Source organism: Callorhinchus milii, unplaced genomic scaffold (assembly GCF_018977255.1).
Source record: "Callorhinchus milii isolate IMCB2004 unplaced genomic scaffold, IMCB_Cmil_1.0 Scaffold15, whole genome shotgun sequence".
Taxonomy (NCBI): Eukaryota; Metazoa; Chordata; class Chondrichthyes; order Chimaeriformes; family Callorhinchidae; genus Callorhinchus; species Callorhinchus milii.
In genome coordinates, this window is record NW_024704756.1 from 9,414,712 (window position 1) to 9,436,244 (window position 21,533).

Consider the following 21,533-nt stretch of genomic DNA (forward strand, 5'->3'; position numbering starts at 1 on the left):
AATAAAATATTGGATGTAATTCATTATAAATTCTAATTTGGATAGCAGTGGTTTGAGAGAATTTGTCGCTAGACCAAAAAATCCCTGCTTTTCATGTTTTATTGCGTTATTCTTCTTATTAATATAATAATAATCCTTGCATTTAATATAGCGTCTTATCACGTCTTTGAGATATCTTAAAGCGCTTCACAGAATATACTGTAAAATTAATTCACTGTATGTTTTGTGGGCGAAATGCAGCAGCCAATTGCGCACAGCAGTATCCCACAAACAGTCGTGGATGGAGTTACGAATTTATTATTTTTTTAAGGAATTACTATCCACAGAAAAGTGATCTGCTATTCAACTAACAACCGGTTTCCTACTAACTGCTGGGCGTGTGGAGTATGAAAACTTGCCCAACGTTTTGCCCTGCTGGGAATCGAACCCAGGTCTCACGCTTGCTTGGCAAGTGCTCCAAACCGCACTGATTTTAGTCAGATAATGACCTTTACTATGAGACTGCACACAGTGTGTGGTTGAATGCAAAGCTTCGTTCACCTTTCCATTATTTACTCAGAGGTCTGATTGTTTTCGTATCTTTGATGTTGGATGTAATCCAGGATTTGCACTGGTCTATGAAATACTGGTCTATGAAATACTCACATGAGTCAGTGCAGAAAGATTTTTATAGTAGGCAGATATTTTAGATTATAAAACAAAATACTACTAAGGTTCAGATTCATCAGAATATGGTGTTCATTATGTGAAAACCCAAAGGACTCTGTATGATTTGTAACCTGAACTGGTGATAGTGGGATCTCATGTACAGGTTCTGCTAAACACGTGCACGGAGGGAATTATAGGTGTACAATTAACGTCTAATTATTTTATTGGTTGTTAATCACATAATTACCACTACTTACTTAGGTTTATTAATGGTGAGTACAATTTGCAAATAATGTAACTCCTGTTCCTCTCCAATGTTCCGCTTTTAACCTTATAATAATAATGATAATAATAATCCTTGCATTTGATATAGCGCTTTTCACGTCGGGAGGACGTCCCAAAGCGCTTCACAGAACACACTGTAAAGTGAATTGACTGTATATGTGTGGGCGAACGCAGCAGCCGATTGCGCACAGCAATGTCCCACAAACAGTCGTAGATTGAAAATGACCAATTTTATTATTGTTTTTGGTTTTGGAGGGATTATTATTCTGCTCTTGAAGGTGGTGATTCATGCTGGATGACAGTTAATGTACTATAGCCCATTGCGTATGGGCCATTTTTCATTCATGAGCCTGGGCAGCGAGTAGCAGGAGGTTCGTCTTCTCATTTATGTGTAGATCAGGGGCGCTTCCAGCCGAGATACTGAATAGCAACTGAATATAACTTTTTATTTTTTTCTCTTTCTCAAAGACACTGAGGTCATTGTAAAGCACCTGACTGTTGTCTGGCTAAGTCTCTCAGCCAGCATAGATCAGTAACCTTCCGAATCTGTATGGGTCAGATTGTATGACCAGTTGAGGCTTAGCAGTCACAGTAACATGCACAATTCTGTTCTATTAGGCCGCACAGCTACTTTGTAAGATACGCACTGAAGAATAGCTGATAGCTGAGCAGTTGCCTGCAGATCACTGGCATCAAATGTGAATGCAATTGCGAATTTTAGTTTTTTTGGCAACATACTGTGGTTTTGCGGTGTTCAGCATTTTAGATCTGGCTTTAATTTCTCCCAAATCAATTTCCAATTATATCATTGGGTGTCAACTTGGCTGAGTCAGAAGTCTGATATTCAGCATTGAGCTATGTTATGAAACTGACTCTTGCTTTGTTAACCTTAGATTGTTTTATGTGAATAATAGGCTGCAACACCCATTGAACATCCTCCCAAAATGATAACTCAGTGTTTGAAGCTGGACAAATATGTTAAGTACCGCAAATGTACTTTTGTATTAAAATTATGCAAAATGCTACCGAAACCCAGTTTCAAACAATTAGTTGATAAATGAGTTGTATTTTTCCAGCAACAAAAGTACAAACCAGATAAACGCATAATTCTGAGCTTCTTACAATGACTACTTTTTCAGTAATTGCACCTGCTGAATTAGATTTTCTTCTGATTCTAAATATATACAGGACTTTGTTTTGGTTATTTAGCTGCTGAATGTCTGCTGCTATTTTGAAATATGCACACATATTTTCCACCTGTCAGTAAGGGCACACATTGCTGTACATTATTAATGTAGTAAGATGACATTTAAATAAACAAATGTAAATAGAGAGTGAAATGGAGGAATGCTACTGGAGTCCTTGGGGAGTAAATGGCTCATTCCCGCGAGGCTTTACACTTCTTTATATATCCTCAATATTCATCTCAGCATGCACCTTGACATTTCCCTTCATGCAAATATTAATAGCTTGTATGTCACCCTGTTGTGACCGTGTACATGTAGTTATCTGCTTCCCATACTGCAGGACATCATAGGTTTCATAAACCTTTCTACACTTTAGTATTCCCAATCTTCATTTTGCATCCAGAAAAGTATTTGACTATGGGAGCTAAGATTTTTCTTACAAGTAATGAGCATTTGTATCACAGATGTGTGTTTTATAACGTACGTCTTATCTACACTATCAACTGACACTCCCCCTTGATTTCACTGAATGTTGGATGTGATCTACATAATGTTTAATATTGTTTTTGCAATGGATTAGAAATGTATTTTTTTCACTAGGACACATACAGTTCACAAGTCCAGTGTGGTAGTGAGGCCTCGTCAGGTACTGAAAGAAATTCACTTATGTGGGCAACTTCAGTTACACTGGACTATCAGCCTAAACAATAGACATTGATTTCAAAGCTCTGATGTGGAGATTGAACCTTCAACTTTCTGACTCAGAGGTAAAGAGTGTCACCAACTGAGCATGACTGTCAGCTAAAGCTTTTGAAAGTTTTTGTGATGATTGTGTGGTTCCTTAATAGAAAATCAAGCTGCCTCAGAATAATTCCAGGAAATATTGACTGTGATAAAAATAATGGATGGGGATAACTATCCAAATTGCTGCTCCTGAGAATTGGCATTCCTTTGTTATTTTCTGACCATCTGCTCTGTAACACGAGCAGTTCATTCCTGTTTCTGAGATTGTAATAATCGCATACCTTAAGAGGTCGGAGAGGATTAAAAAAAAGTGCAAAACTTGGAGAAGGGGGTTGGGGAACTTACTTCAATTTTAGATTTACTACGAAGCTGCACTCAATAAATGTTGAACACAAAGGTTCATTCATGTATTTGTTCAAAGATGTCAACCTGGTTCACTTGACTGCCTTTGAACCAGAAGGCTGATCATTCAAGTCTCAAGTTACCACATGTTAGCATTCCATGCTGGTGCAGTACTGCATTGTCGGAGCAGAAGTCCCAGATAAGATATTAAGAAATTCCCCCTTAACTCCATTTAGAATCTGTTAGTGTTAGTATCTTATATTTATACCTTCATGTTTAGGACTTACCAACAAGCGGAAACAACCTTTTAATGTCCACCCTATCATGCTCTTTTCAAAATTTTAAATCCCCTGTCAGGTTTGCTCTCAATCGTCTCCTCTCCAGAGAGGGAAGCTGGTCATTATGGTTAAGTGCAAAGTGCTTGAAGCAGCGAGTGATGGATGGTGATTCAAAAAATGTCAGTAAAGTACTAGTTAAATTCTTCAGCTAAAATCCAATGAATAAGTACATCATTTGAGAGTGTAATTGTAATCATTCTCTTTCCAATGCAATCGCATTGATTGATTCTGTACTTCAGTGACAGTGGACTGATTTGAGGCAGTTGGTTTCCTCGTCCAGATTTAGCAAACCTCATAATTGTGGCCATTGATTTAGGTTCATTGATTTTACTTTAATTTATCTTACAGTCTTGGTGAGTTATTTATGCACAGACCTGAGGCTCACAGTGTGTTCTGTGAAGCGCTTTGGGACGTCCTCCCGACGTGAAAAGCGCTATATCAAATGCAAGGATTATTATTATTATTATTATTATTTGCCTCATTTGGGTTGATGCACAGACTGCTCTCATTTTTCATGGTGCAAAAGTACTGGTGCTGTACTCCTTGTTGAACCGAAATGTTTTATTTTACATTCACTAGCTGTGAATCTGTTGTACAATTAATCAACTATTGGAGCTCTTTAGTTACATTTGCCTCAAGGTTTTGTTACTCTATGATTGTGTCCCTTTCTCTGTTCTCCATATCCATCTTGAAAATTCCCTCCCTGTTCCTCCTCTCCACTTGCCCTCTTTCCAAAGAGAATACAATGAAGTTAATTAGCTGTTCCCTGCAGCTCATTGATTTAAGCAGGCTGCTGAAACCCTCATACATGCTTTCATTACATCGAGGCTTTCAAATTCATTGCTTGTCGGCCTCCCCAATTCCTCCCTCCACAGGCTGCAGATCATCCAGAACTCTGTAGTCCTTGTCCTCTCCTGGACCAGGCTCCATGACCCTATCACCCCCATCCTTGCCCAACTCCACTGGCTTCCCATCACACAGAGGATACAGTTCAAGATCCTGGTCCTCACCTTCAAATCCCTCCATGGTCTTGCTCCCCCCTACCTCTCCAACCTCCTAATCCCCTACCACCCTGTTCACTCCCTCCGCTCAGTGGGCTCCAGCCTGCTTCACGTCCACCATCTTACTCAACCCACTATTGGTGGGCAGGCCTTCCGCCACTCTGCACCCACCCTCTGGAACTCCATCCCGCGGTCCCTCCGTCTCGCCCCCTTCCTTGCCACCTTCAAGACCCAAGTCAAGAACCCCTCTTCGACTGTGCTTTCGATCTCCCAGCTTCCCCCCCCGCCCTCCACCCTCCCCCTCCCTGACCCCCAGCTCGGGTCCGAAACTCTGTCTGTCCAGTCTCTTGGGATGTCTTCCCGACGTGAAAGGCGCTATACAAATGTAATTTTGTTGTTGTTGTTGTTAAGTGTCATTCTCCTTGTGTGTCAAACCATATCTCAATGTGCCTGTTACTCTAATGTCAATTTTTTAATTCGCCGTAGTCATACCATAAGCTTGTAAGAGAAATAATGGCATTTCAACAATGCATATCTAAACATAGGAATATTTCATTTATACGATTACATTCACAAAGCAAACTTTCATTCAGAGCAAATACTCTACACAAATCAAAGCAAGCACATACAAAAATGTGAAGGCTTGCCTGCTTTATCAGTGGAGTTGTTATAACAGGCTTGGCAACGATAATACAAAAGGTAGGCATCAGTGTACTGCAATACAGTGAAAGGTAGATATTAGGACTGAGCATTACAATCCAGAAGGTGAAGAACTACAGTAAAAATGACATTAAAAAGCCTATGTACGTAGCAGAATTGGAGTTTTAAGTAGTGATATACATAACTGCTTCCTGATACATGAGCTGAGTTGCCTTTGCTCACCATGCTGTTCAGGTAGGAATTGATTGATGAACGATTTTGGAAATGGATCCCATCGAGCATTAAATCTCCTCCATCCACAAATTGCAGGGATTGGTGAAATTGAACTATTTTCTGAGTTCCAGTACAGTACTTATCAAGGATGAGAGGAACAAAATTATTTTAAATGTTTGGATCTTCACTTTCCATTATATCTGGTATTTCTTATTTATCTATAGAGAAATTGAAATATTCTAAGTACCTGCATTTTTCTTCCAATTTTCCTTTCTATTGAATTAAGCCTGAATGAATGATTGCTTGAATTATGAGGCTCAACAGAAAGAAGATTGTTGGGGAGCTCTAAGTGCTTAGAGTGAGATGGAGCAGGTTCTAACAGGCTTGGCAACAATAGTACAAAAGGTAGGCATCAGTGTACTGCAATACAGTGAAAGGTAGATATTAGGACTGAGCATTACAATCCAGAAGGTGAAGAACTACAGTAAAAATGACATTAAAATGCAGGCAAGCCTTCACATTTTTCTTATTACTCCATAAGAGCTGTAACTCCTTTCTGACAGCTGACAAATTGGGATGAAATTTGCAGAGTTTTATAACGTGTTTGATGTGATAATTATTATGCATTATGAAATGCAAAAAGTTTCATCTTCTGGGGTTATAATCAAGTAAGGAGAATTCCACCTGGTTCAAGATTTTCTCTAATGTAACATTTCAGAGCATTCAGAGCAATTAACAAATTGTTAAATTCAGTCTTGCTTTCAAGTCGGTTTCCTGTAGTTTTAAAAGAGTTTATGTAAAAATTAAAGCTGTATATATTTGCCAAATTCTGGATAGTAAAGGCTGGATACGTAGAATAAGTGTATTGATTGGTTGATTGATTGATCCCAGCCCCCTGCTTGGGTCCAAATCTCTGACTGTCCAGCGCCTTGGGATGTCCTACCGACGTGAAAGGCACTAGGCAAATGTGATTTGTTGTTGTCGTTAAAGCTATATAGGTAGGTGGAATTTCTCCCCCAAAACAGATCTCAACTGATTCCCATTTTCATTGTTTGCTCTTGGTGATTTAGTGAGATTGATTGAATAGCTCTGGTTTGGGTAATGGAATATATATTAAATTCTTGGAATTGGACAGGAGATTTGCATGCATATAAATTATCCTGCAATTTCTAATTCCCAGAAATGTGGGGCTGGTTCCAACCCTTCCCTTCAAAAATAAGCTTGCGTTTGTCATGGGTGGACTTGTTATGTGGGAAATCGGGATGTTTCCCAAATACCCCCCCACCCCGATTGGCTCGCGATACTTACCACCCCACGCCCTCCATCCCGGCGTGTGATAGCTTGGATCTGGCAATCATCGCCCTCCCTAAATCAGCGACAGCTACAATAGCCATTCACTGCCATCCTGTTTAAGCCTCAACAAAGTTTTTGAACGTACGGAGGTTTTATGCCAAATCGGTGCCCCCATTTTAACTGAAAATTCAAAGACCTTTCAGGGAGCCAGTCTGCCACTGCTCACGTGATAAATACACTTATATTCCCTAAATAAAACTATTACACAATTATTTATTTCATCTATGAACAGCTGCGCCACAGAGATGGTGACCGATTGTTGTAGGTATTCTAAGCCCAGGAAATTACAGAGAGATAAATATCTGCTGCTGCAGTACCTAGTTCTATTGAACACAATCTGTCCAACCAAGACTTTAACACAACAAGTGCGCAAAGGCTTAGTCCTCAACAACTGGACATACAGTTAATTTACTTGCTTGCTCGCTTTCTTACACATAACCACAGTTTAAACACTTTTTTGTGATCTGAGCAAGGCTTTTCAATATGTCAAACTTCCACTCTGCATTTCTATCAGAATTGTTTGCTTTTTGTTCACAAGCATGAAGCTGAATCGTGTTAAGAAGGCGCGGAGGGATTGGAGTTTTCAGATTAATTAATTTTTTTGAGCTTGCTTTTCATTGTTTTAGAAATCTTTGAGTTTTTGCTTAAATCTCTTCATTTTACTCATTTGTATGTTTTGCAGATGACATGAAGCTGTCTACTGCAAGATAATAATGAGAAGTATAATAATAATCCTTGCATTTGATATAGCATTTTTAATGTCTTCTAGATATCTCAAAGCGCTTCACAGAATATAATTTAAAGTGAATTGACTCTATATTTTTATGGGTGAAACATGGCAGCCAATTGCGCACAGCAGTGTCCCACAAATAGTTGTAGATTAAATGACCAAATTATTATTGTTTTTTTCTTGACGGATTATTATCAAGCATGTGGAGTAAGGAAACTTGCCCAAGGTTTCGCCCTGGATTAATAATAATCCTTACATTTGGTACCGTTCCTTTCAAGTCAGGAGGACGTCACAGGATATACTGTAAAGTGCAATGACTGTGTTTTGTGGGCGAATACAGCACCCAATTTGCATACAGCAATGTCCCACAACAGCCTGGAATGAGTGACCAATTTTATTTGGGGGATTGTTGGCCAGGATACTGGGAGAAACTCCCTTCTATTTTCGAATAGTGTCATAGGATTTTAATGTCCATCTGTACAAGCAGACTTGGTTTAACATCTCATCCAAAGGGCAGCACACACCCAGCACTGCATTGGAGTGTCAGCCTAGACCATTGATCACCAACCATTATGGTCGACCAACAAATCACATTTTTCTTTTCGAGATCAAAAGGTCATTGACCTGAAAAGTTAACTCACTTTTGTCTCTCTGTAGCTGCTTCCTAACCTGCTGAGTGTTCCCAGCGACTTCTGTTTTTATTTCAGATTTCCAGCATCTGCAGTATTTTGCCTTTTGAAAGAAGATCAAGGTCCATCCAGTTCGTCTTCCACCCTCCTGGCAGTTGCATGACATGTGTTCCAAACTATATATTATATCCCGAGATATTATTTCTTAACAGAAATATATCTAATTTGTCCTTAAATAAATGAAATTGTATCTGCTGAAGCAGCATTGAAATGCTATTCACTTTTCACTTGTTTTCACTTATCAGTCAGGACTGTCACATCTCAGAATAAGGTAGAAAACATTTATTCAAGTGGAATAACTTTTCCATCTATATGATCCCTGATCGTGTTGATAATAATAAACCTTAACAAATTACACCCAGAATCCGGTGTTCGCACAGATGGGAATGAAACTTTGTTTTCATTCCAACACAAAGTTTAACAATAGTGTGAAAATTTCTTGCAGAATCTTGCATTGCGTGACAGACCTCTGTAAAATGCAGGCTATAGATTTTCCCCTTTTCCACAAACATTCACGCTTAACAGAGTACAAGAATGAGAAAGCACATCTCCATTGTCAGTGAACAAAAACATTTTTTGCTGCTCAGCATTCATGCAATAAACATGCTGTTGATCACGCTGATCTCCCTTAGCAAACATTTTGTTTCTGCTTTGATGCAACAAATTTGTGGAGATGAGGAAGAAGAGTGATCTTTTCCTGCCCGACCCAGCATCAGAGGTCAGGCCTTCAGCCTTTCTTCCCCCCATCAAAAACAACAAAAAAATTACACCCATAGAGCGGCTTTCACGTTGAGGGGATGTCCCAAAGCGCTGAAACTCCATCCTCTGGAACTCCATCCCAGAGCCTCACACCTTCTCTTGCCTTCTTCAAGGTCTGTCTCGCAGACCTTCCTCTTCGACCGTACCTTTGGTCATCTTCCCATCCCCCTTACCTTCCACCCATCTTGACTCCAACCCCCAGCTCGGGTGCAAACCCTTCACTGTCCAGGGTCTCGGGACGTCTTCATGATGTGAAAGGTATTATATAAACGCAATTTGTTGTTGTTGTAATTTGTGAGTTTTACAATTACAATGTTGGTTAAACCGTGCAGATAGATTAGCTTCTATTTGCATTGTAACATATGAGGGCAGTCACATTCAATGATAATTTATTATTTAATATCAATACGTGATGTAATATTCAAGTCCCACATTGGGACTTTGAGTTCATTAGTCTAGGCTTTCACTCCAGTACAGTACTTGTGAAGCACTGCATTGTCAGAGACCTTTGAGGTAACATCTGTATAAATGTCCTCCTGTGGTCTCCTGACCACATCACCTTGGCCTAAAACTACTCAAATTGCTTCATTAAAAAATACTGTTTCTGCTTCAGCTGAGGTACACTACTGTGTTAGAAGCACAACTTATGCAGGAGTCTAAGGCATTGTCCAAGGTTGTCAATCACTTTGAAGGCTGCTTTCATGAAAGACAAAGCCATTTTTACATACAATCTATTTTTCGCTGACATTGAATAAATGCCTCAATTGCAATGGAAATTTCATTGCACCCGCTTGAAACATGAAAATATTAAAGTCCACTTATTTTGCTTTATGCAAATTAAAAGAGAATTAGATTTCTTTTAAATCGTTTTGAACATTTGTTTTTGCTGAGTGTTAATTTAGTGTCCCAGTGTGACATGTGTGACGTGACCATTGGATTCTGGTTGTCAGTTAATTCAATCAGAAATATTCGGGGTTGTCAGTTAGCAGCATGCATGTTAGCGACAAGGCAGGATCATTTACCAGATATCTTGAAGAGTTGTGATAATACTGAGAGGAAAGCATTAGAAGAGAGAGACTCATTAAAATCTGATTCATGGCAAAAATAATGTGTGTGATGACGAGATACAACATTTAATTTCAGATTATTTTTGTCCCAAAATGGAAGTGTCATGTTATATTTTTCGTACAAAAGTGATGATACACATTAAAGCCTCCATAATACCAAATCAGATCTTGACATTACTTCGCTTCCCTTCCCACTGATACAATGAAGGTATCTGGCAACTTGCCAGAGAGTTGGGAGCAGATTATTAACAATGTGGTGAGCAATTAGTCCTAAATACAAGAGTTGGAGCCAATGCAAAGATAAATGGGGCTACACTTCTCCATACAAAATTAAGGTTAGGAACACCCCACCCTGAAACCTAACTGAGAAAATAACAGGTTAGAACAGGAAATAATTTTAATCTAGAATTGGCCCAACAAGAAAAGAAAAATGATAATCTTATTCCAACTTTGTTTTAGTATTAACAACAGATTGAAATCTATGTTTACTTTCCTTTTTTTAATGTATGACAAGATTTCCATCAGAATGAATCTTTCCCCGATAATGATAATTAAGATGGTTGGTGAAACAGTATGATTGTTTTTCCTCAACATTTCTGGTCAATCCAAGGAACAAGATTTTTGACATTGTATCGTACAACTAGAGGCATTGAGGACCCATTTACAGCTGCAACATTCTTGTAGCTTAAGCAAAAGCTTTGGTCCACTGACTGAAGTCAAGTCACATTCTGCATGAAATGATAGATAATTAAAGGAACCTGAGAAAGGAGCAGTTTGATCAAGCAACTACTGTATATGAACTAACTTGCTGAAGACAACGAATATGATGGTGGTGATTGTTTGGGTGGGTGATTAAAGGAAGGACTATTATAATGGCATGTCTGTTTTCTCCTGTGAGCTTTGATCCTTTCTGGAGATACCCATGTGATGAGTAATACTTCCAATTTACTAGGCCAAACGTAACAAGTATGCTGCATGTTTTCTGTCAAGATCTACAGAAGATCTTGGTTGAAGAGATCAAATGTGCCATGCCTAGTGTGTCTAGACAGTGACAATTAATTTGATTCCAGCAGGGCAATATGTGAAACCGGTTGGTTATGAAATTCGACTTCAAGCTGGGACATATCCTTGCTCACTATTTTATTGTGTCCAATTGATGTTCTTATTTAGAAGTTTAAGGAAATTGTTGCTATTGGAGTGGATGCCCAGGTGTTGTGAATATCACAGTTGAGACGGTTGAACCATTACTCCCTGAAGCTTTTACTTAGTTCATCCTATCGTGATGAACAACAACAACAAATTACATAGCTCCATTCACATCGGGAGGACATCCCAAGGCGCTGAACAATCAGTGTTTTGAACCCAAGCTGGGAGTCGGGATCAGGAAGAGTGGAGGGCAGGGGAGGAAGGAGGGTGATCGAAAGCACGGCTGAAGATGGGAAGCCAGTGCAGTAGGGTGAGGATGGGAGTGATAGGGTCATGGAGCCTGGTGCAGGAAAGGACATGGGCTGCAGAGTTCTGGATGATCTGCAGCCTACGGAGGGAGGAGTTGGGGGGGCCAACAAGCAGGGAGTTTGCATAGTCAAGCCCGGATGTTATGAATGCGTGTATGAGACAGTGGCAGAGAAATCATTATTCTGTCAGTGAGGGAGTTCAGTAGAATTTTGCAGTGAAATGGCTCAGTCATCAGCTATTTAATGAATTCATGTGGAGACCTAATGGGTTTTAGATGCATTGATGATGAGTTTTTAGGATCTGTTGAGATAATTTATCTTATAAATCAGCCATAGGCACTCAATGTTCTTCTGCAAAAACCTCATGCAAGGTCAGAAAAATTAGATTCAATGCTTGTCTCTCATGCTGAATGTGACAGGGAATGGTGTTATAGCATATATAATGATTGAATGCAATATTGGGACACATGTCAAAACAATTATGACCAATGACACTGATATGGAGGGGAAATAACCTATATGTATTGTGGTTACAAGCACTCAGATTGTCATTCAAATGGAGTTTCAAAGAATCAGCCTGTGACGCATTTGTTAACTTCATACCGTTTTAGAAATCTCACAACAGTATTTACATCTCGTTATCTTCAAAGGATGGAGAAAATGAACAACAAAAAGGGTCAGATTTTTTCAAACTGGAATTGGCTATAGAGAGGAAAGCACCAGAATGGATTATAAGGAAATTGAACAGGAAGTAACATTTGGGAGCAATCTGGGTTACATGGCCGAAAGTTTATAATGAGAGCACTGTTAAACGGCTTAACATCCATTCTCTAATACTATTATTGGAGATAATTTTTCACCCTACAGTATTTCAGTGTTCTAAAGTGATCTGCATTGGTAAGTTTAACACACTTTCAAAATGTGTGATTGTAATGAGATTCTCCACTGTCCATTGCACAAAACATCATCCATTATGTATGACCAGTGCTTTTCCATCAAAATTTATATTGTGAAGTTTTGATCCAGCTGAAACTTTTTCCAGTGCACATGATTACAAGGAATATGATCCATAGCAACACTCAAAACATTGAAGAAACTCCTGCACTTATTTTACATTAAAGCCCCTAGTGATTCTACATTTATGAAAATAAATTGTATTTTGTGTCTTCAAAATTATCTTTCAGTTGTACCACAGGGACCCAACATGCTTGTAAATGGGAAGATTTTCAATATGTGTTTATCAGTCATCTCAGTTAGTGTTTATACAGGAATGAAAAGGTATGTACTTGCTAATTCGTGGATGACACTAAACTAGGAGGGGGAGTAAACACCGAGGATGACATTAAAAGAATGCAACGAGATAATAATAATCCTTGCATTTTGATATAGCGCTTTTCACGTCGGGAGGACGTCCCAAAGCACTTCACAGAACACACTGTAAAGTGAATTGACTGTATATTTGTGGGGAAACACGGCAGCCAATTGCGCACAGCAATGTCCCACAAGCAGTCGTAGATTGAAAATGACCAATTTTTATTATTGTTTTTGGTTTTTGGAGGGATTATTATTAGGCTCTGTGTGGAGTAAGGAAACTTGCCCAAGGTTTCGCCCTCTGCCTGGAATTGAACTCAGGTCTCTCGCTTGCAAAGCGAGTGCTCTAACCACTGAGCTACAGGACTCCACAATATAAATAGGCCAGGTGGGCGGGCAAATAGACGGCAGATGAAGTATAATGTAGGGAAGTGTGAAGTCATGCACCTAGGTGGCAAAAACAGTAGAGCAGATTATTTTTTAGAAGGGGAGAGACTAGATAGTGTTAGCGTTCAGAGGGACTTGGGTGTCCTTGTACACCAGTCACAAAAAGTTAATTGCAGGTACAGCAAGCAATTAGGAAGGCTAATTTGTTACAAAAGGGTTAGAATATAAGAATAGGGAAGTCTTACTGCAACTGTGTAGGGCCCTGGTGAGACTGCACCTACAGTATTGTGTGCAGTTTTGGTCTCCTTATTTAAGAAAGGATGTACTTGCCTTGGAGGGGGTACAACGTAGGTTCACTAGGTTGCTATTTGGGATGAGGGGGATGAGTTATGAGGATAGGTTGAGCAATTTAGGCCTATATTCTCTAGAATATAGAAGAATGAGAGGTGATCTATAGAAACCTATAAGATTATTAAAAGGCACGACAGAACTAGATAGTGAGAGACTTTTTCCCCTGGTTGGAGAAACTATAACCAGGGGTCACAGTCTCAACATTAAGGGTAAGCCCTTTTGCACTGAGTTGAGGAAAAACCTTTTCACTCAGAGGGTAGTGAATTTATGGAATTCTCTACCCCAAAGGGCTGTAGATGCTCAGTCCTTGAATATATTCAAGACTGAGATTGATAGATTTCTTGTAGATAAAGGGATTAAGGGATATGGGGATAAAGTGGATAGGTAGAGTTAGAATAGATCAGACATGATCTTATTGAATGGTGGGGCAGGCTCGACGGGCCGAGTGGCTTACTCCTGCTCCTAATTCTTAATTTCTTATGTTACGTTCTTATGCATGAAATCTACAAACAAATAACACTGTTGAATTAACTTACTGATAGGGTAAAGTTTTTCCTTTAACCAAAACAAAATCCACTGTATAAGTACATTTTTAAAATTACATTTTAAGTGAAAAAGTTTCTTGATTTTGTAACATTACTGAGTAAGGGGGGGGGGAGGGAGTGGGGGGGCTTTCACAACTCTACTAGAGATACTATTTCCAAGAGATACCCGCATTTTACTTTTCAACGACTTAATATCAGATTGCCTGTTTACACTGCCGCCTGTCAAATCTTGAGACTTGAACATTAATCTTCTCTGGATGAACTTGTCTCTGAAGAAGTCTTAAAAGTTTAAAATGATATGATGAATGTAGAATTAAACTTCACTGCTTGCATTGATATTTTACCGAGCGGGTTGGTTTTCTAACAACATAGAGCTCATATAAGAAGACACATCATGGATATGTCATGGTGCCTTCACCTTAGTATAACACAGCATTTTTGAAGTATTAAGACTGAACAAAGCCACATGCGATGCTGAATAACGGTTATGCAACAAACGTCCAATCACTTGCTTTACATAGGACAGTACAGATTAAAAATCAAGGCTCCCAGTTTCAAGCCACTCACTACTGATAGTGCTATTGATATTTATATCCTTAGCAAAGGTAGAATGCGCAGCACAGAAGGAGGTACTTTACTAAACATTTCAATTACAGGGGGTTTCTGTACAACTGATGAGTGAGATTAGACCCTGTTTCACTTTTGGAACAGGTGAGTGGATGCATAATAATTGGGGTGCAATAGAAGTATCTAATAATGGGATGTGTTAATAGCCACTCAGTCGCTAACTGGTAATCCTGCTGATGACCAGCGGTTTGGAACATCCCCCTGGCCAGAAACATCGAAGTAGATTCTTGGTTTTCCCCATGTGTCAGTTGTGATGTTTTGCCATTTCCGCCCTAGCATGACTAAGCCATTCACAATTCTCTGGAGACACTATTCATGAATCCTGTTGTGAGTTGCTGTCTTCTGACCTCAACACTGTCTTCATAATTAGCCACTTACGTTTTCAGTTTTTTTTAATCCCATTCCCTGCTCTTGTACTCTCTTTGCCCATTTTGTGTGTGTTTTCAGTTATGTTCTCCCAATACTTTTTCTCTCTATAAACTTTGCTTTTTTTTCCCCCCAGACTTCAATTGGCAACATAAATTTGAGAACACCCACTGTTTGGCATTGGAAGTTATTCCTGTAACTGGTTTTAAATGAAAATTGAAAAAATTAGTGTGCCTGCTGTTTAAATGACCACCACACCATCATTATAATGTTGCCCTATGTCATTGCAAATCAGCACTAACATAATCATTTAAAAATACACATTAACTCTTTAGGAGCTATATATATGAAGCTGTGCCCATGTCTTCATACAGATAAAACCCATCTAGCTTTCAAAAACATGATTTATAATGATGTAATTTAATAAAATGTTACATCTACCCTGTATTACATCAGGTCTGTGTTGACTCAGATTCTCGGTATTAAAAAATCATAAATAACTTTTTTACCCTCTTCAGTGCAGTCTTAAATTGCATGACTGGTATAGTGCGAAGAAAGAGATAAAACATAACATGTATTTTTATAGCATCTTATACAACGAAGTCTCAAAGTGCTTTAAAGTAATTATTGTTGTCTAACAACTGATTCTTATCGGCAAATGGCATGGCCAATGTCATGTCTCACTACATGATTCACTGCTTAATAAGAATGTACTTTATATCCACGTATAAAACCTTCTGTTTCACAATGACATTGCAGAAGTTTGAAGATATTTATAGTATGAACATTAGATTCTACTGTTATCTATTAATGACCATAATTATTTCCTTCAGCATCCGTGTAATTCTTGATTCCCAGTTGTAACCTATATTTCACGCAGTTAGGTGCTTACAATCAGCTTTGCGTAGTCTGCCCTTTATTTACCAGTGTAAAGTTGCTCCGGTGAACTATCATTTCAGGTCCTCTGGATGGTTTCCTGGCAAATAATGAATCTCCTGGGATGATGACAGTTTGAGCGAGACAGCAGTGGCTGCTAAGGTTGATCAGATTTATATGCTGGGAATGAAGCTTGTGGAATTTATTCCTGTGTCAAATGCAATTTTCAGCAGTTCAACATTGGGCCTCAAATTGACTTGTGTATTGTATTATGAGAATGTATTTTTGCTCTATGACACACGGAGTTTAAGGGGACAGAAAAAATATTGATAGATTAAAGATGGTGTCATAAACCATTGGAGGAGAACTCAAGCAGTTTAACCCTAATATGCATCACTTGGAACACTCCTACTCTATATTGTATACAGTATACACAAAGTTCAGATTACTAGCAGGTTTCCTTTTTGCTTTTGCCAATGAGGGAATAATGATGATGAGAAATAAACAGATTAAGAAAACGCAAGGCTGCATTTTCAAATGTGATATGTGTGTATACATTCCTGATGATAAATCCCTTATTCACTTAGATATGTCTTTTAAATCCAAGAATACAAAAGAAAACAATAATAAATAATCGGACTGACAGAAATTACTTAGAAAGCAATCAAATGAATCAGTCTTACTTAACAGCCATTCATTTGAGCACTTGTTAGACCAAAAAGACCCAAGAGTTCGTTATTGGATTATCCTTTAAAATTGTTCTTGGTGTCAAAAATGGTTGGTTGCGGTTCACATTTAATTTGCTTCACAACATGCTAGGTTTTAGAAATAAAGCTTTTCTATATAAATGCAAGTTGTTGTTGTTGAACCCATCCTGCCTCATGTCGGGTTGCTGGTACATTAGCATCAACTTGGTTGTGACCAAATACATTTTAAAAGTAAAACAACTCCCTTCGCCAGATGTGAAGACTTTGGGAACAATCTATCACGCAAGTTTTTAAAAGTTATTAACTGGACTTGCTATATAAGATGACTCAAAAAACAGGTGCTAACATGACAATCCACATGAAAAGTCAGTATACATAAGACCACCTAAAGGTAATTTTGGCCAAACACTGATTCACACTGTGCAGTTTAAATGCAATACAAATTTCCATTTATCTATGCGGCAAATGTGAAAACAATTTTGACAGTCCAATGGATGGATCAAGAATTTTTTAAAAGAAAGCTTTTATTGGGGTTTTGCACGATGACATGAATGTCCAGGACCCTAATATCATGTGCCAGTTTTTATATTTTTAATTGCCTCTTTCTGTCCAATGCAATGAGAAGCGAGTTGTATAAATTCAACCTCGCACTCCACATCTCTCCAATTCTGGCCTTAATGAAATGCACAATGTGCTGATTGATGCCAGATTCTAACTGAATGTTGGTCTTAGGAACTGTTTAAAACCCAAATATTATCACAGCGTGCTCTTAGAGAAAGCTAATCCATTTACACATGGAAAGCATAGTTAGCTATTTCGACATCTCAGTCACAACAACCTTGTTAGACCAAATTGGCTAACTTGTCACTCTTGATTTTTGTGGGCTAGAAATGTCATTATTCTTTCCATGTTTGGTATGAAATTGGAACACTGCGCATCTGTGGAGGTTTTCTTTTAAAAAAAAAGGTTCTGTTATCCTATTTTCATTGAAGTAACTATCGGTAAAAATAATCCACTCTCATGACTTGAGTTTTGATAAAACCCCACTGAGTGATTTCAGGTTAAGAACAATGTCAATATTGGTTTTATTTGCCTGAATATTGCATTCTAAAATTGAACATTTTATGTAAAACGACTGTTTTGGGACACTACTGTACGCTATTGGCTGCCGCGTTTCGCCCACAAAGTATACTGTCAATTCACATAACAGTATATTCTGTGAAGCGCTTTGAGGCATCTTGAAGACATAATAGAATGTTGTATCAAATGCAAGGATTATTATTATTATTTTGTTGACCTCTTTTGACCAGCAAATAATGAATCAGCTATTGCTTCATTCTAGGCCATTTGAAACCTTTCCTCACCACTGCAGATTCTGTTGCATCTACAGAACACAAAACACACACAGTCGCAACACTTTACAATTTGAGACCTCCTTTTGATGTGAAAAGCATAATATCAAATGTTAGAGTTATTATTATAAAAGAAGACAATGGAAAATGGAGTGAAATATTCAATATTTCTTGAGATTGGAATGGTAATGTTTGCACAGAAAGGAGGGAAAGATATTGTGCACGGCAGAAAAGGGGATTTTTTTGCTATTCTTAAGTTATTTTAGTCAACGTTGAATTTAAAATCACGAGGAGGTTAAGAATTGCAAGTACTATGAGTTAGCATTCCCTTCTTTGACCTTTGTGGAGTCCTGATGCAGATAAGATACAAACATGAGCAGTTGAGGAAACAGCTGTTATGCCTCGTAATGTAGTGTACAGTTGCAATAAATGACTCCTTGTAGCTGATGCAGAAGGAAAACCTCTGAAATTGACTCAATTGTGTACAAAACTGCTCTGCAAATGAGCGTAAAGACCAGCGTTATTGTGGGGTTGTCCTTGTGGGGACATCCTCCCGACGTGAAAGGCGCTATACAAATGTAATTTTGTATTGTATTATCATAGTGGGTCAACATCTCGAGAGTTTGGTTTACTTAAATATATGTGAAATCTGTTTCACTGTTAACTCAACAATTGAGCTGATTGAGATATCGCCTGCTGACCAGCCAATCATTTCAATCGCAGGCAGACTATTGATTCAAGGAATAAGCCTCAAGCGTGGTAGGAAAGCAATGAAAGGTACAATCTGCCGTGAAGCAGTCTGAAATCCCCTAATGATGCGATCTGAGGTACAGAGGCTTCCAGATGAAAATTAAATTGGTCTGGAAAACAAATTGGGCACTCATATGCTTTGAATGGAAAAAAAATATCATCTCACTACAAGACAAGAGAGGAGATGCACTATGATCTGAAGGATAGCAAGAAGTAACCACAACAAAGAAACCACAACCGTTGGAGCTGATATGGATGTAATAGCCCTGATTAAGATTTACTGAAACATCAGATTTTATTTCTCACAAAAAAACTCAGCTTTTGTTTCTACTTCTTGGCCTTTTGGCTAAGTTTCTGTGCTTATCTTCGTGTATGCGTTTGTCACCTCCTGCTTGGATTACTCAAACATACTTCTCGCTGGTCTCCCCACCTCCACTATTCAACAGATCAACACGAGGAGGTTAAAAATTACAAGTACTATGAGTTAGCATCCCTCCTTTGACCTTTGTTGGGTCCTCATAATAATAATAATAATAATAATAATCCTTGCATTTGATATAGCGCTTTTCACGTCGGGAGGACGTCCCAAAGCGCTTCACAGAACACACTGTAAAGTGAATTGACCGTATATTTGTGGGCGAACGCGGCAGCCAATTGCACACAGCAATGTCCCACAAACAGTCATGGATTCAAAATGACCAATTTATTATTGTTTTGCTTTTTTGGAGGGATTATTATTGGGTGTATGGAGTAAGGAAACTTGCCCAAGGTTTCGCCCTGCCTGGAATCGAACCCAGATCTCTCACTTGCAAAGCGAGTGCTCTAACCACTGAGCTACAGGACTCCACAAATGCAGTTAAGGAACAAACATGAGCAGTTGTGGAAACACCTTTAGCCGTTATATCTCGTAATGTAGTGTGCAGTTTCAATAAATGACTGCCTGCATACTGACCCCGACCAAACTCTGTACCCACATCTCACCAGTTCTGGCCCAGGCTTCACTGGCTCTCCATCACTGAATGGATCGACTTCAAGATCCTCACACTCATGCTCAAATCCCTTCACTCCCTGGCACCTCCCTATCTCTCCGACCTCCTCACTCCTCAATCCACCACCCGGCGTCTCCGCTCGACTGCTCATCCCTCACACCCTCTACCCCACCATCGGAGGTCGCGCTTTCAGCCGCTACACCCTGAAACTCTGGAACACTCTCCCTCAATCCCTCCACCTTGCCCCCTCTCTCCCCTTTTTCAAGTCCCGCCTGAAAACCTCTTCGATTGTGCTTATGGCCAGCTCCCGTACTCCGGCTTGCAGTCAGGCCTTGCCATAGTTAAGCATTCTGAGACGCTACCCTGCGTGGAGGACACTACATAAGTGCTAGTTATTGGTGGTGGCATTGTTATCATTTACTCCTTGGGAGCTGCGCCTGTCATGAAGCTCTCCTGTTAAGATTAACTCGCGTATTATATTACCACAACCCAGTTTTTTAGGGGAAAAGTGTTGTCTGTGGGGCAGTCATCATTCCCTTGAGGAACACGTTTCAGTTTAATTTGACTCACAGGGAATGAGTGGGGCTTAACCTCATTCATCCCAAAAAAAATCACCTTTAGAATATGGTAATAATAATAATTCTTGCATTTCAGATTGTGCCTTATCAAGGAAGTAGAACATTTACTTACCTAAATTATGGCTTCAAGTTCATGCAATTCATAAAAAATCATGATGCCGTTCTAAAAGATGAGGAATAGATGCAGTTAGTGTATATCCTGTAAAGTGCTTTCAGGCATCCTTCTGATATGAAAGGCACTATATCAAATGAAAGGATCTTTATTTTTTAGTCATTTAAATAGATTTATTCAGCATTTTGGAATAATACAACTGTTTGGTGGGTTTTGAAAGTACTTTGATATTTATTAACTAAGAATATTATAAGTAACCTAAGGTTTATATATGTCTTAGATTTCTGAGTCTCTAAAAGTCCACGTTTGCCCAGATCTCTTTAACCTTTCACTTATTTCATTAACAAACCAATGGATCTGTAACTTTTGAATCACGTAGGCTCTAAACCTATATTCAGATTGAGATAATTTACTTAAGTATAGAATAATTACATGTTACCTCATTTTCATGACATGCAAACCAGCTAACATAGAGCTGGAGCTCAATCTTAAAAGAACGCTTCTTGCAAATATGAAAGAAGCTATTAATTCCAGATGCTCTTTGTCAGGAAATTATAGAGTGCTGCCAATCATGCTCCTTCTAACAAGTAGCAGTAGTTTGACAGTGTATATGCATTGGAGTTCTGACTCCTTTTAAAGCTCTGGCCTCCTATTAATACAACTGAAAATAATTTTTATGTGCAGAAATAATAGATTATGAATATCATGGTGAAGAATTATTCAATCACATTAAATTCAGAGAATACAAATGCATTTCGAATAACTGAATATTTCACACATTTTTCAGCGTTCATAACAAGGATACAGAGCCAATTTGAAAATGATTCGGTACATTTTCTATTTCCAGAAAATCAATAAATAATAAAGCCTGTATTATAGCTCTTATTCTCATTTTGTTTATATTTGATCTAAGCATTAAGTTTGGTGAATCAGATAACACAAGATGCAAAAAGGCATCCAGTGCTTCAAAGAAGCCATGGTCAAAGCATGTTGCCTTTACCCATTAAGTTTTATTCACAGATAAAGTAAGGCAAAACCTGCAATAGCAAACTGAAATCAATAAAAAAATGAAATACTATTAAAAATATGAAATTAAACATTTTTGAATAATA